The sequence below is a fragment of the Cherax quadricarinatus genome, chromosome 81, assembly GCF_038502225.1.
Source record: "Cherax quadricarinatus isolate ZL_2023a chromosome 81, ASM3850222v1, whole genome shotgun sequence".
Taxonomy (NCBI): domain Eukaryota; kingdom Metazoa; phylum Arthropoda; class Malacostraca; order Decapoda; family Parastacidae; genus Cherax; species Cherax quadricarinatus.
The window spans coordinates 7294362-7305758 of NC_091372.1; positions in this window are offsets into that span (position 1 = coordinate 7294362).

The following is an 11397-nucleotide window of genomic DNA, read 5'->3' on the forward strand; positions in this document are numbered from 1 at the left end:
ATTTCAGTACTTAACATTAGTGTCAGAACAAAGATTAGCTATGAAATCACAAGAACTATTATAAATTGTACTTATCAGAACATAAAAATGAGAAAAAAAAGTATATCGGCAACACTTCTGCAAGCAGCAGAACTCAATGTTGCCATCAGGTGAGCATCCAGTGCCAACTTCATGGTCTTGTATCTCAGTAAGTATTGGTCCTATTTTTTTTTTTTTTTTTTTGGGGGGGGGGGGGGTCAGGTGTTAAAAAACAGAAAATTGCCCTTTAAAAAAAAAAAAAAATACAAAATATTTGGAGAGCCACGCAAGTGAACACAGATCTACATTTGGACAGTTTAACCCTTTCAGGGTCCAAGGCCAAAATCTGAAGTGGTGCTCCAGTGTCCAAGAAATTTTGAAAAAAATTTTGAAAAAAAAAAAAAAAAAATTTCTTACAGAATTAAAGAGCATATTTTTGTGAAGGTAATAAGACAAAAAAAAAATCTGATCAGTACTTACCGAGATACAGTGCCAAGAAGTTTGTCAAAAATGATGTGGTGGCAGCAACATCGACAAATTCCACATACGCGCATTACATTATTTTGTTTTAGTTGTTTTTTCTTTTCTTTTCCAATTTTTTTCTATTCCTACTAACATTTGGGGCCTGAGAGACCAATACTGTATATAATGTATATATATAAACTCACTGTATTGAACACAATAACTGCACTAAAGTTATCATATTATTGTTTACCACTGTTGTTTATTACAATAAACATGCACAAATATTGTATAATACTAATGTTCTATCATATATTTACAATCACTGGACATGGTTTTAAAACTGCTGGAGCTTGTGGAACTCCTTGAAACAAGGCACCATGCACAGAGGCACCTTACATTCCTCACACATAAACCGAGTGTCTTTGTGGCCATCGTTTTGTTTGTGCACAGACAATGCATCTCTGAGCAAATTTCTTCTGAGTTGAAGGAAGCTGTATTATGAAATGATCACCTTCTCTCCTCAAACGCTTGGGTATATCCTGAGGAATTCGAGGACCATGTTGTATAGCAGGTGTTGTTACCTGGTACTTCATTATGAGTTGTCTGACAACAGACAAACAAAATTCACCATACGGTGGTCTGTTGCCAGTCTTTATTTGGTACATATTATATGCATTGAGCATTGAAATGTCCATGAGATGGAAGAAAAGTTTCATGTACCACTTGTAACTCTTACGAACACAGTCAACAAAACCAATCTGCATGTCACACTTGTCAACCAAGCGCATGTTTTGTGTATAATCAATCACTGACACTGGTTTTTGAATACGTTCATTAGTCACTCGATCAACTTTGCCACTGTCTTGCATTTCATTACGGTGAATGGTTGTCAACAATGTGACATCTCGTTTGTCATGCCACCGTAATGCCATGATGTCATTGGCAGTAAACACCTGCACGTCATCACCACGAGCACCTGTGTTGAGCCTGGGCATATGTTTACGATTAGAACGCACTGTGCCACACACATCTGTCTTGTTCACTCGCATGAAATCACTGAGTAATGGGCTTGTGTACCAGTTATCGGTATATAATGTATGCCCCTTACCAAGATAAGGTGCCATCATGTTTCTCACTACGTCACCTGAGATACCCCATAACATCTTGGTATCATTCAATGTTTTACTACCCGTGTATACAACAATATCCAACACCAGGCCACTGTCACAATCACAGAGTACAAACAGTTTTATACCAAAGCGTTTCCTCTTGCTCGGTATATACTGCTTGAATGACAGTCTACCTTTGAACAAAATCAAAGACTCGTCAATTACAAGATTCTTGAATGGATAAAAGTATATCCTGAACTTTTGTTTGAGATACATGAAAACATTTCTAATCTTGTATAACCTGTCACTTCTGTCAGGCCTGGTTTTGTCAGAGAAGTGCAACATACGTAAGAGTAAGATAAACCTGTTCACTGGTATGATTTCACTGAAGACCGGGGTAGAAATTAGCCGATCTGTGGACCAGTATGCTTTTATATTATGCTTATAGATGTGAGGCATAAGCATTATTGTTGCAAAAAGCAAATACAATTCTGCAACAGTCGTCTCTTTCCACCTGTGTAGTCTTGACTGTGGTGATAAGATCGTATTTGCCATGGTGTACTCAAAATACTTATTACTTTCCCTGACAATAATTTCCATCAATGGCTGGTCAAAGAATAATTCAAAGAATTCCAGTTCATTGGCCGTGGTTCCAAGGGGACAAGTAGGTAGAATTCCACTTTGAGAATCATCAAAGTGGTGAGGCTTGGGAACAAAATTGGGATTTTGCTGCCAATCCCACATACGGTTTGCTGGTGGATACTGGACATCATAGGCTGGTTGTGCGGGTGGTTGTGGTTGAGGTGGGCTGGTGGCTGGCGCTCCGCTTTGTCCTTGAACTGACGAGTCAGCAGCGTGGGTCCCAGCGTGGCCTGGTGAGTCACGCATGGCGGTGCCACTACCATCACCACTAACACCATCCACTGATGCCTGTGGTCTATCCATGCCAAGTGTAGCCACATCATCCTCACTATCACTACCTAAAACTGGTGTTGGGCCACGGGATGTACTCTGGGATGTACTCCGTCCCCTGGGCACAGCATAGGGTACACTACCTGAGCGCATGCGGCGGCGAACATACCGACGCTTCACTGGTGAATATGATTCCTCATTATCACTACTCGATTGATCGTCGAGCGCAATAAAATCACAGTCCACGTCACTATCATCATCATTACTGAAGTCAGAGGCCTGGCCACGCGAAAATATTAGTTTTCTCTTGCGATGAGGAACAACCGACCGTGAGTCACGAGTGCCCACACCAGAGGTAGAAGGTTGAGGATCGTCAGGGTTTTCTGCACTATTATCGATATCCTGGTCATTCTTTTCGGTCACTAACTGATCAAAGCCGTAGAATTCGTCTTCATTTCCACTTCCATCAGTGTCAGAACTATCAGATAGGAAGAGGAGAGTCCCAATTTTCCGGGGAGTGAGAGCTGACTTGCGACGAGGCATGGTGAAAAAGGGTAACTCAGCCGGCGTTCCCACAATGCTATGCGGGCGCCTAGATTTTTTGTTTATGGCGCACACCCACCACGCAGACCCGTTCTCTCACATGTAGGCCTATGAGCGTTTTTGCGCTAAATTTGACGGCGCTAGAATTTTGGCGTAGATCTACGGTTTGGACACTCAACGTAAAGCCGTTGATCTACGGGACAGACCCTGAAAGGGTTAAGGGTTAAAAAAAAAAAAATTCTGCTGAAATGAAAAAAGCTCTTGTTTGTTTTTTTAAAGTAATGACACAAAAAGTACAAAATTTGAAGGAAAACTTGAAGAATTAGGCAGGCATAAAGTTGGCACAATTTATGTACTGGCACTTTCACCCATTGTCTCTCATTAATGCCAAGTCCTTTGCTCCATTCAATCAAATTCTTAGCTATTTCGCTAGATGCCTTCCATTCTATCGATCAAGCACAAGAAACCGCCCATTCATCTATTTTAACTGCTATATAAAGTGCACAGAAGTCGGTAATTTTGCCAATTTTACACAAAATTATGTCTTGTGGCTTAGCGCTTCTTTTTGATTATAATAATACACAAAATTAAAAATACATCTACCATCCGACTTACGACCGAGTTCGGTTCCGAGAAACCGGTCGTAAGTCGAACTTTACTACTGAATATCAACAAAACATTTTTGTAATGACTTTATTTTATTGTTTTATTTTGGTATTTCATGTTTTACTTTACTTTTTATGCTGTTAGTACTGTATTTTATACTGTAAGGTTTAGGATAAACACTGTGTACAACACAAATAGTTGTTTATTTCCCAGAAAATTGGCATAAAAAACATGGTCGTAAGTCGAGCACGTCGTAACCGGATGGTAGGTGTATACCAATTTGAAAATAGTCTAAAATAAATAATGTAGACATTCCTGGCACTAATCATGTCCCCCAGGTCTCTCCTATGTTACACTTACCTTCCATTTTAAATTCTTAATCACACAAAATAGATTTACTTTACTTCTCGGATAATAAAATATAACAGAAATGTTAAAAGCAAGGGGGAATATAGTGTTGGAGTGGTTGGTACTTTTGTTTAATAAATGTAAGAAAGAGGGGAAGGTACCTAGGGATTGGCGGAGAGCATGTATAGTCCCTTTATATAAAGGGAAAGGGGACAAAAGAGACTAAAAATTATAGAGGAATAAGTTTACTGAGTATACCAGGAAAAGTGTACGGTAGGGTTATAATTGAAAGAATTAGAGGTAAGACAGAATGTAGGATTGCGGATGAGCAAGGAGGCTTCAGAGTGGGTAGGGGATGTGTAGATCAAGTGTTTACATTGAAGCATATATGTGAACAGTATTTAGATAAAGGTAGGGAAGTTTTTATTGCATTTATGGATTTAGAAAAGGCATATGATAGAGTGGATAGAGGAGCAATGTGGCAGATGTTGCAAGTATATGGAATAGGTGGTAAGTTATTAAATGCTGTAAAGAGTTTTTATGAGGATAGTGAGGCTCAGGTTAAGGTGTGTAAAAGAGAGGGAGACTACTTCCCAGTAAAAGTATGTCTTAGACAGGGATGTGTAATGTCACCATGGTTGTTTAATATATTTATAGATGGGGTTGTAAAGGAAGTAAATGCTAGGGTGTTCGGGAGAGGGGTGGGATTAAATTTTGGGGAATCAAATTCAAAATGAGAATTGACACAGTTACTTGTTGCTGATGATACTGTGCTTATGGGAGATTCTAAAGAAAAATTGCAAAGGTTAGTGGATGAGTTTGGGAATGTGTGTAAAGGTAGAAAGTTGAAAGTGAACATAGAAAAGAGTAAGGTGATGAGGGTATCAAATGATTTAGATAAAGAAAAATTGGATATCAAATTGGGGAGGAAGAGTATGGAAGAAGTGAATGTTTTCAGATACTAGGGAGTTGACGTGTCGGCAGATGGATTTATGAAGGATGAGGTTAATCATAGAATTGATGAGGGAAAAAAGGTGAGTGGTGCGTTGAGGTATATGTGGAGTCAAAAAACGTTATCTATGGAGGCAAAGAAGGGAATGTATGAAAGTACAGTAGTACCAACACTCTTATATGGGTGTGAAGCTTGGGTGGTAAATGCAGCAGCGAGGAGACAGTTGGAGGCAGTGGAGATGTCCTGTCTAAGGGCAATGTGTGGTGTAAATATTATGCAGAAAATTCGGAGTGTGGAAATTAGGAAAAGGTGTGGAGTTAATAAAAGTATTAGTCAGAGGGGTTGTTGAGGTGGTCTGGTCATTTAGAGAGAATAGATCAAAGTAGAATGACATGGAAAGCATATAAATCTATAGGGGAAGGAAGGCGGGGTAGGGGTCGTCCTCGAAAGGGTTGGAGAGAGTGGGTAAAGGAGGTTTTGTGGGCAAGGGGCTTGGACTTCCAGCAAGCGTGCTAGATAGGAGTGAATGGAGATGAATGGTACTTGTGACCTGACGATCTGTTGGAGTGTGAGCAGGGTAATATTTAGTGAAGGGATTCAGGGAAACCGGTTATTTTCATATAGTCGGACTTGAGTCCTGGAAATGGGAAGTACAATGCCTGCACTTTAAAGGAGGGGTTTGGGATATTGGCAGTTTGGAGGGATGTTGTGTATCTTTATATGTGTATGCTTCTAAACTGTTGTATTCTGAGCACCTCTGCAAAAACAGTGATAATGTGTGAGTGTGGTGAAAGTGTTGAATGATGATGAAAGTATTTTCTTTTTGGAGATTTTCTTTCTTTTTTGGGTCACCCTGCCTCGGTGGGAGACGGCCGACTTGTTGAAAAATAAAAAAAAAAAAACAGGAATGTTTGGTCATGGTTTATGGTGTCCCAATAATCAAATCAAACCTATTAAAAGCCCATAAAGCAGACTGCGGATGTAAGGAGGCCTTCCCTATTCTCAGGAATATTTGTAAAAATTTAATACAGCCTCTCCTCACTTAGCAACGTACTCGTTTACCGACGACTCGGACTTACGATGGGCTCTCTGTCCATTATGCATACCTAAACAATGTATATTAGAGCTGATTTTCTCTATTCTGTTTATTACAATATACAGTACACTACTGTATAAACATTTAAAAATATACTAAAATATTATAAATGGTGCAAAGGTGACATTAACCCTTTCAGGGTCCGTCCCATAGATCTGCGGCTTTATGTTCAGGGTCCAAACCGTATTATTATTATTATAATCAAAAAGAAGCGCTAAGCCACACGGGCTATACAGGTCCAAACCATAGATCTACGCCAAAATTCTAGCGGCATCAAATTTAGCACGAGAAGGCTGGTAGGCCTACATCTGAGATAATGGGTCTGGGTGGTCAGTGTGCACACTATAGAAAAAATCTGGACGCCCGCATGGCATTGTGGGAACGCTGGCAAAGTAGCTTTGCTCATCGTGCCTGGCGGCAAGGAAGCTCTCACTCCCCACTCACTCTCTGGGTGAATTCTGACTCTCCTCTTCACAACTTACAGTTCTAAGACTGATGAAAGTAGAGCTGAAGACGAATTCTATGGTTTTGAACCATATGGTACCATTGTGCGGTACAATGGTACCATATGGTACCCTGTAACATATGATACCATGTACCATATGGTCAATAGGTGTTGTTGGCATGAGACACCAGCCAAGACTGAGTGAGTGGCGACACAAGCTAGCTACTGACTCCACAGTTTCCGAGACAAAGTGCTTTGTCATCCACCTCAAGGAACATGTCAAGTTCCTGTACACTTGTAAATATATAATAGAACATTACTAATATACAACATTTTTGCATATTTTTGTTGTAAACAAAATAATAATGAAAATATTAGTGTGTTTATTGTGTTGAATACAACAGTACCATACGGTACAATGAACCATATGGTATCATTGTACTGTATGGTACAATGTACCATATGGTACCATTGCACCATATAGTACCATAAGGTGCCATTGTATCATATGGTACCATTGTACCAAATGGTGTCATTGTACCATATGGTGCCATTGTACCATATGGTAACATTGCACCCTATGGCACCATTGTACCATATGGTACCTTTGTATTCAACACAATAACCGCACTAATATTTTCATCATTTTGTTTACAATAAATTTGTAAAAAAGTTTTGTAAGCAATATAATGATAAACAAATTAGTGCAGTTATTGTGTTGAATACAATGAGTGTACACTTATACAATATACATTATACTGGTCTCACAGGCCACAAATGTTATTTGAGAAAGAAAAAAAATTAGAAAAGAAGTATAAAAAACGTAAAATAAAAAAACGGGATTTTGCGGAAGTCACTGATGTTACCGCCACCCGGTCATTTTGGGTCAACTTCCCACCGCTGTATCTCGGTAAGTACTGATCAGATTTTTTTTTGCTTTGTTTTATTACCTTCACAAAAATATTATCTTTAATTCTGTAAGAATTTTTTTTTTTTTTTTTTCAAAATTTCTTGGACACTGGGGCACCACTTCAGATTTTGGCCTTGGACCCTGAAAGGGTTAAAACAATATCAGAGTTGGTCGACACAAACCCACTACCATTACAGTATGCTCCTCACTTAGTGACAAATTCATTTACCAATGTGGCCTTAGGAATGGATCTCTGTCGTTAAGTGAGGAGAGGCTGTATTTCTGCTGATTTGAGCACAACTTCGATCTACTTTGTCCTGAAACCAATCAAAATCATCCCTTTTTCAGTAGTATGTCTTTTGGTCTATCAAATGATACCAAAAAACAGCCAATAAAACCATCTGAGAAACACCTCAAATTCACTGTTTTAAACCATACAGGTTTTTCCCATCATGCACCACATGAGACAGGATTTGTTTTTTATACTGTGCACACTCACCACACAGACCCATTCTCTCATATCTAGGCCAAAATTTACCACTCGCAGCTTATCTGAGTGAACTGAGCTCATGACGTACAACTGTGAGGGACCCTGGCTTCAGTGGCGTACGGTGGAACCTTGGTACTCAAACAGCTCCCTACTCGAGCAATTTGGTATCTGAATGCATTGTTCGGTAAAAAAATCGCTTGGTAGTCGACCATTTGCTTGGCACTCAACCAAACAAACATGACCTGCCAGAACTTCGCTGTAAACTATTTCTTATAGATGTATAAATAAGTCACCTTGGGGCCTACAAAGATTAGCGATACTGCAACAGCCAACCAAAAAGAAAACTGGTCGGGAAAAATTTGTTCGGTATTCGAACAGCCTTCTGGAATGAATTAAATTCAAGTAGTGAGGCTCCATTGTAGTTCTACGCGAGTCACTGAAAGGGTTAAAAGTTGTATTTTCATCAGAGCCTAGAAACATTTATCTACAAATTCCTGAACACTTGTAGAGTATATTGTGGAGATCTTCCTATTAATATCCTCACATAGCATTATTTATTAGCAGAAAAAGGGTCCAGAATGTCTATATTATTGAGAAATCACATCAATCTGTCTATTCTGATATTTATTTTTCTAGGACTTCTGAAGACAGTTGCTGTATTGGTCCTGTAATATATGTTAATGACTCTGGGGATAACTGACCTTGTGGCCAAGTTTCAGATCAATTTTCTTAAATTGGAAACAAAATGTAATTTGTTAGGAAACATACAGTAAAGCTAAGGTAAGTGTATAATGGATAAGTCAAAGCTTACACAATGTCATCTTGCATATTTTTGAGACAAATGCCCAACAATCCTTCTAGAATGTGAAACTGTTAACAGGTTTTCATTTCAGTCCTGTTATGCTAGCACTGGATTTTCATGGATGGTTGGTGTAACTAAAGCATATGGTTAAAAAAAAATTTTGTCTTGCTTCATCCAAAAAGGCATTGTAAAAAGAGAGGAATATAACAATGTATAGGAAAAGTTTATTCTACTCGCCCTGACTAACTGTGACAGAAAAATGTGGACATGGAATGATGATAAATATAACATTCAGGCACCAAGATTAATTATCATATTGAAGAAATACACAGGGTATTAGTATAAAGGGAATGAGTAAGTTAGAGTTACTTAGTGAAGATAGTGACAAAAATATTAAGTGTTTGGGACAACAGAGTGGGTTAAGAGAAGAACAGAAGGCTTTGAGCACAAAGATTATGAATGGTCTGATTGCAAGAAGAAAAAATTAAGTATATGTAATCAGTGTGACTGGAAGAAGAAGTCACAATTAACCTAAAGTAACCTAAGAAAGTCAAGCAATATAGCTAATTTCCATCTAGTCCTTTGGTTCTGTTTCCTAAGGATGTGATCCGCAACATTCAATTAACACCTAGGTACCTATTAAATGTTATGCAAATATAGGCAGTGTATAAGAATCATCTAGGATTGAACCCAGGTCTTTCACAGCTGCAAGTCAAAAGAGCCACCACTGAGCTACAAGGCATCAAATTGTGGAATGGAAAAGGAAAGGTATATACAGAAAGGTCATATAAGGGAGAGCAGAACAAGTGTACAGACAATCACAAAAAAGCTTAACATGTGAGTTAACATGCAAGTCATTTAGGAGTGAGGCACCTCAGACATTTATGGGGTCATCACCCTGGAAAGGATGGGCATGAAATTCAGAAGAGTTCCTGGGAGGAACAGGGCATCAGGAACACAAAGTGAATCTCTAGACTAGACCAATACCTTGAAATATTAAATTTAGTTAGCAGGATGAAGTAACCCAAAGCAGATCAAAGTTGCACTCCCTCATCTTAAACTTGATTGATTGCCTTCCATTCCCCAGGCTCTGTATGACTTCTATGGGTTCAACACTTCCCCATAAATTTAATAGTAATAATACAGCATGTGAGAGCATGTTAGTTAGGAATGAATGGATACTAATGGTTTTTGGAACTTGACGAGCTGTTGGAGTGTGAGCAGGGTAATACTTTGCGAGGGATTCAAGAAAACCAATTAGCTGGACTAGAGTCCTAGAGGTGGGAAGTACAATGCCTGCACTTTCAAGGAGGGATTTAGGATATTTGCTGTTTGGAGTGATATCTGAATTGTCATATCTGAGTCCCTCTGCAAAGAGTGATGTGTGAATGGTGAGTGTTTTTCTTTTTTGGGTCATCCTGCCTGTACTCTGTACTCTAAATGAAAAATTGAGAATAGGTTATAGGTTCTCTTCTATGCATTAAAAGATATGGAGCACTCGCCTCATTCGTGAGAGAGAGACACACACGCACCCAACAATTAATATTTGCACCAATAACTCTTTACAGTTGTGACCGGGTGTGGACGTGTGAATTGCTCATTATAATTTGTTCATGATTGTAGCCATATATAAACGTAAGTAAATTTACTTACAGGATTCATTATTTTTGTAACTTGTGAGTTCATTACCTTTGTACCTAGTTCAGCTATCAAAACTTTGGGGGCCCAGTCCCTGGACCCATTATGTACCTCTGTAATCTTTTGACTACTGCCCACAGGATGGGTATGGGGTGCATAATAAACATGTTAAACTAACACTGCTTATAGTAAGAGTAAGATTTACATTTGAACGAACTGGTAATTACAGTATCATGAAGTGTTAAATATGTGGGAGTCAAACTACCTGGGAAATCGTATTTTATCCAAAGTAATGCTTTCTAAGTCCTTGGATCAAGAGCCCTTCATCAGTATTAAGAAAGCCATATCCCCAACTGAAAAAACTATTAAATGCCTAAAAATGATGTATAGAAAAAATTTATCCCCTCAAAATAATTTGATGCTAGCATCAAATGATGGGCACTTGATCCAAGGAAATAGATTTCTCTTGTCCTCTCCTCTCTGGAAAAAACTCAATTGTTTCCTATTTCCCTGTAACTGTTTGACCCCTATGAGTTTAACACTTCCCCAGGTCTTTAAATACATAAGGGTCATGCAGCACCCTGAGACTGAGATATACATTCAGATTCCGTCCGAGGATGACTAACACCTTGGATCCATTATCACTAATAGGTCTTTATTTTGAGTCACCCTCCATAATGTTTCATGGGCTTGTACTTCAAAAAAATATTATAATGGAGAAATGATAATGCTAATAATCATACAGCACCTGGGGAATGTGAAGTAATCAGGTTTGATCTGAGGAAGCAGAGGCTGGCTCTAATAACCTAAATCAGGAGCCCTTCACCAGCAGCATGAGATACCTGGCGTCCTTCTCCTTTGAAGGGATATCCATGAGAAAAGGCTATATCTGTAAAGACCATATAGCCCCTGGAGGACACTGTAACCAGGTTTAATCCAAAATAATTATACATTAAAAACACTATATGGCCCCTACAGGTTTAGTACTTGCCCATGGGAATAACAATTACATTAAAAATAAGCACCAAACTAGTGTGGGGTCATAAAGCATGTATGATTCAAG